Source organism: Acomys russatus, chromosome 15 (genome assembly GCF_903995435.1).
Source record: "Acomys russatus chromosome 15, mAcoRus1.1, whole genome shotgun sequence".
Taxonomy (NCBI): domain Eukaryota; kingdom Metazoa; phylum Chordata; class Mammalia; order Rodentia; family Muridae; genus Acomys; species Acomys russatus.
The window spans coordinates 27,863,453-27,869,336 of record NC_067151.1 but is presented as its reverse complement, the minus strand read 5'-3'; the positions used below and the strand labels follow the sequence as shown (position 1 = coordinate 27,869,336).

Below are 5,884 nucleotides of genomic sequence, written 5' to 3'. Positions count from 1 at the left end.
GGCATCACGTCCCACGCCCACACTCTAGTTTGAACCCATTGGGTAACTTCCATTGCTCATCCAGTTCTGCAAACACTCATTGGGAGCCTTCAAGGATCCTTACTCTGTGGTTTAGTGAGACTAAGTTGGGCTTCGATGTTAGGCAGGCTCTTGTTCATACACCACTGGGCATGAGGATTTGACCTGGTGTATATTTAAATAACCAGCGTCTTGTTTCTCAAGTATAGAATGGAGGTTAGCCCTGGCCCTAGATTCATTGCAGGTGTGGCTGCTGTGTCACATGTGCGTCGCTAGGTGGCGGAGAAGAGAGAGGCTATGTATAAGCTCCATGCTTTGACCTGTGAGCATGTGAAGGTTAGTAGCCTAACAGTACCTAAAAAGATGACCACCTGTCCTGGTGCAGTACAGGCTCCGATGGACTCTCGGAGCAGGGAGCAAGCTGGAGACTAGAAGAATCTGTGGCCTGGGTGGGGGTGAGCCCTAGACAGATGGCCCTCTCAAAGGGCCACTTGGGCTGGCTGGGTGACAAATGAGCCCAAGACGAACACCAGACCACACCATGGGTCCCAGACAGGGAACTAGCCTGAGATGACCACCAGTCTGGTGCTATGCAGGCCTGGTGTGTGTGTGTGGGCCTGGGGGGGGGATAGAGCATGTCCAGGATGACCTCTGCCCAGTGCCATAATGCGACACTCATAGACCTCGGGCACCACTAAAGGAAGCAAGTAAGTGGTGGAGAAATGGAAAGAGAAACAGAAACAGAAAGATGTAGGCACAGTGAAGTGGGGCAGAACTAGAGACTCTAGCGTAGTGAGGAACAGCCTGATGTGAGTAGCCTGTGACATCACCAGTAGCCAAGTCTGGTCTGTGGCTCTGCGGCGGCAGAAGTCCCTTACCACCGAAGGCCAGATGGACTTCGCTGGTCTGGGCTGTCACCTAGTGACATGTTTACGTCTGAGAGCTGTGCAGAACTGGCCCCATCCTTCACTTGGGTATTGCGGGAGAGGTAGCCCTTGGGGCATGAGAATAGGAGAGCTGACCCCACCTCTAGCCAGGTACAGTACTTGGCAAAGAGGCTTCCAAAGAGAGTGGGAGAGCTGGTGGGCTGACCAGTTCAAATACCAATCAGGCCCGGATCCAGGGCTTTGAATTGGCCAACCCCAACATTTACTCCATTGATGAATGGTTGGAGTGTGAAGGGGCCAGTCCTAGGTCCTACCAACCCCAAACTACAGGATCTCCATCCATGACACAGGGCAACAGCAGGATATCCAAGAAGAGCCCCAGTGGAGTTCCAGTTTTGATAGAGTAACAGAAGCCAGAGGCCTCGTACTAGACCAACCAGTCATTGCAATGACCATTTACAAGAAAAGAAGTGTGGACAAAAGGGGTATATACTGTGGTACACAGTGAGACACACTATAGCTTCCACAATGAGATGATTTTTCACCATTATGGGAAAGGTTGCAAGGGTGGAGGGGAGGTATGAAGCGAGGGAGAGGTGAGTGAGATTGAGGTGCATGATGTAAAATTCACAGAGAAGCAATAAAAAGTAAAAAAAAAAAAAAAAAAAAAAAGAATGAAGTTTAGGATATTTGTTTGTGAGTTAATGAAAGGCTAGGAATTTTTGTTTTTGAGACACAGTTTCAGTGTATAGCCCTGGGTGTCTTGGAATTTGCTCTATAGATCAGGGTAGCCTCGAACTCGTAGATATCCTCCTGCCTCTGCCTTCTGAGTGCTGGGATTAAAGGCATTCACCACCAGATTTTTTTTTCAATTTCTTTTTTTTTATTAATTTATTCATATTACATCTCGATTGTTAGCCCTTCTCCTGTTTCCTCCCATTCTTCCCTCCCTCCCATTTCTCCCCTTCTCCCCTCCCCTATGTCCGTGACCTAGGGAGACCTCCTCCCCCTACATATGCTCTTAGAATATCAAGTCTCTTCTTGGTAACTAGCTATCCTTCCTCTGAGTGCCACCAGGTCTCCCCATCTGGGGGACATGGTCAGAAAAGGGGCACCAGCGTTCGTGTGAGAGTCAGATCTCACTCTCCACTCAACGGTGGAGAGTATCATGTTCGTCGGCTAGGTCTTGGTAGGGGTTCGAAGCTTACTGCCTATATTCTCCTTGGCTGGTGCCTTAGTTTGAGGAGGACCCCAGGATCCAGATCTGCCTGTCATGAAGTTCTTCTTGTAGGTTTCCAGGACCCTATGGGTCCTACTATTTCCTCTTTCTTCCATACTTACCTGGCAGGGGAGATACCATGATCACCACCAGATTTTTAAATGTTCCTTTTGACCATTTCCCTTCATTGTCTTTGCTATTCTCTGCTCTTCCAGTTATTCGTGAGATGTGCAGTGTTCTTAGCCTCGGGCTGAAGATGGGTAACTGCTAGCTCTAAACCGGTCAGTTCTAGAAAGGAATGGAAGCTTTGCGGTCTCTACAGGATGCCAGAGGGGTTGTGCTTGGGTGTTCTTGGGGTGTGCTTGGGATGTTATTGAGGTCCTTTTAGAATCTGCAGCTCCCCATACTTGTCTTCCCAGCTCGCTCACCTCCTGTACTTTACTGCCCAAACTTCCCTGAAATTGAATGTCTTCTTTTGTTTTTCTGTCTAGCCATGGCCAAATTGCAGCCTGGATTCACTCAAGGGACACATCACTCTCTCTTCATGAGTTTTTGTTTTTTGTTTTGTACCTGATGCTCAGCCGTTGCAATTCCCTCCCTTGTTAAGTCTCAATTTCTTTTAAGCCAAACTTGGACTTGTTGATGGTCTTGTACCTTTATTCCAGTTGTGCTCCCAGCTGGACCACATCTGGTTCCTTGTGCTACTTAACATCTTACAACCTTGACCTTACTCTACACTTACCAACTTCAGAAGGACTGATAAGCCTTGGATCACCAGAAGATAAACTATACTTAAACGAAGCACAGGCCAAACTGTTGAGCATTTTTGTATTAGCCCTTTTAATGTCATCCTGTCCCTGCACAGGACCAAATACCCTTAAAAGATATCTTGACAGAAAACTTGGAATTAACCCAAAATACTCAGCAACCTTGCATAATGAAACAGGCCAATCCAGCGACATGCTATTTATGAGAGACACAGAGTGGGGAGATAGAATCAACTGAAAGTGCACTTTCTCTTAAGTTTCCCTTTGTAGGCATCTGTTTTTCAACCCTATATCTGTTTATTTGAAGGGAAGCAGAGAGCCACTGAAGCAAACAGTGCTTTATACACTCGGCGATGGTGGATCGATGGTGTGGCTAGTGTACTGAGCAAAAAGACCTCAAGATTATGTTGCTGTTTTCTTTTACTGTTCAGTCAACAGAAGAAAAATAAGAGCCCAAAGAAAAGAAATAAAATACAAAGAGAGATATTTTTATCTCCTAATTTCAGCTTTCATTCCTCTGTAACCACAAAGGTGTGACTGCAATCACCTGTCCTCACAAGCAGTTCTAAAATGAAGAGACAAAGCACTAAAGATATTTTTTAGACACACAAGTAGCAAGAACTATTTTTTAATTAATTATTTGTTGTGCACATGTGTGGGGTGTGTGTGTGTGTGTGTGTGTGTGTGTGTGTGTGTGTGTGCATATAAGCCATTCTCTGTGTGTGGAGGCCAGTGGACAACTTGTGGGAGTAGTTCTTGCTCCCCACCATTTGGGCCTCAGGGATTATACTCAAGCTGTCAGGCCTACTCGCAAGTCATTTTACCCCCTGGTCCATCTTGCCAGCCTACAAGGGCTTCTTAGATGAAACCTGGCCAGCTTTTTCATACTAGTTGACTGCTATTAGTATTGGGGTTTCTCCATTCTTTTAATTTATTTATCTTCTGATTTTTAAATTGGGGTTCTTACGGAAATCATATTTCTATATATAAAATATGGGATTACATATGTGTGATATAGGTTCATACATGTAATATATTGGAAATATGATTAAATCTGGATAGTGATGCCCTTGGCTTTTTGAAAATCTCCTTGAATCATTTCTACCTTTTGATTGGGATGCCTGAGCCATTTTCATGTACTGTAACTATTGATGTAGTTGTCTTAAGATTTGCTGCCTCACTACATGTGCTTTCTCTTAGTGCCAGGAGTTCTTCATTCTGTTTTGCTTTCTCTCACATTGTTTGTAATGACATGATCGCACTTTGTCTTGTTGTTTCGATTGCCAGCTCTCCTTCTTTGAGTTTTCCGTGTTTGTTGCATGGTTCATACTATGCATGCCTACCTTGCTTCTCTACTTTATGTACATACCAGAGCCCGACAGCGATAGTGGCCTCTGTGCAGATTCTGCAGTGTTGCAAACGGCAAAACATTGCTACCGTCCGCACTTTAACAAAGTCTGAAGACCATTTCAGAATTAAGATGAGAGCCTTCATATTTCTCTGTACACATCTGATTTCTGGAACTGACTCTTCCTTTGTGTAGATCTGGGTTTTCATTGGGTGTTCTTCCTTCAGTCTAAACAGCATTCTTTAATATTTCTTGTAGAAGTTATCTGGTGGTGAGTTCACTTGAGTCTGAATTAGTATTTTTCAATTAAGTTAATTAATTACTTTGTGTGTGTGTGTGTGTGTGCACGCGCATGTGTGCGTGTATGTGTATATCTGTGCATGTACATGTGGGTACCCACAGAGGGGCCAGAAGAGAGCCCTGGATCCCCTTTAGCTGAAGTTACAGGAGGTCGTGAGCTGCACAATGCACATTTTGGGAACCAAACTCTCAAGCATTTTTTAACTGCTGAGTCATCTCTCCAGCACCTTGATAATTCTTTATTTCATCTTCACATTTTGAGTGTAGAATTTTAGACTGACTTCTATTTATCTTTTTATATTTCATTATATTCACTTGCTGTTTTCTGGCTGTATAGTGTCATAGGGAAACCCCTTACATGGGGAAGCCTCTGGCATCTGTGTTTTTCTTCTATCCATAGTGTGTGTGTGTGTGTGTGTGTGTGTGTGTGTGTGTGTGTGTATTTTTTACCTTTGGATGATTTTAAGTTTTTTATTCATAGTTGCCTTTAAGCAATGTAATGCAGTGCACATTCATGCATCTATGTTTTAAAATTTAGGAAGCGTGTAGCTTCTTGGATCTTTAGATTTATATTTGTATCAAGTGTGAAACAATTTAACAATTAATACAATTTTTTTATATTTACCTTCTCATCTCACTTGGACCCTGATCGAGCAGAGTCCTTTCAAAGCTTAATGTTTCCTGTGCAGTACAATATCACCTTTCCCTCTGGAATACTTTTGTTGGTTTGTCCAGTTATCTATCCAGTTCGTTCTTTATTTTTCCTTCTGCTATGTCTAATTTGCTGCTAATTGCCTTTGATGTATTCTTCATCTTAGCCATTATATTTTTATCTCTGGGAGTTTTATTTTGTGTTTTAAATAAAATGTTCATATGTTTAGTAATATGTATAGTTTCCTCTAGCTATCTGAAGTGTGGAATAGATGTAATCATAATTTTAATACACTAGTCAGCTAACCTGCAAACTGTATTATTTATAGGGCATTTTTTTTCTAATTTTTTTCTCCATTGTAGATCATTGTCTTTTCTACTGGTCTATTGCTGTGAAGAGACACTATGACCATGGCTACTTACAAAAGGAAGCATTTAATTGAGAGCTTGCTTACAGTTTCAGAGAGTTAGTCCATGACCATTGTGGTGGTGAGCAGGAAGGCATGGTGCTGGAGCAGTGTTTGAAAGGTTACATCCTGGTCCAAGGGCAGGAGAAAGAAAGAGAGTGAGACAGGGCCTGTCATCTGCTTTTGAAGCCTCAAGGCCCACCCCTCAGTGACACACCTCCGCCAACAAAACCACACCTCCTAATCCTTCCTGAACAGTTCAACCAACTGGGAGCCAAACATTTACA

At 43.4% G+C, this 5,884-nt stretch overlaps 1 non-coding gene across 1 annotated transcript; it reads left to right on the top strand.

The window, feature by feature from the left end:
* Positions 1-240: 240 nt before the first annotated feature.
* On the top strand, positions 241-371 carry LOC127199686 (small nucleolar RNA SNORA17). The gene has a single exon (XR_007831963.1). It is a non-coding gene; the product is annotated as a small nucleolar RNA SNORA17 (small nucleolar RNA).
* The last annotated feature ends 5,513 nt before the right edge of the window (positions 372-5,884 follow it).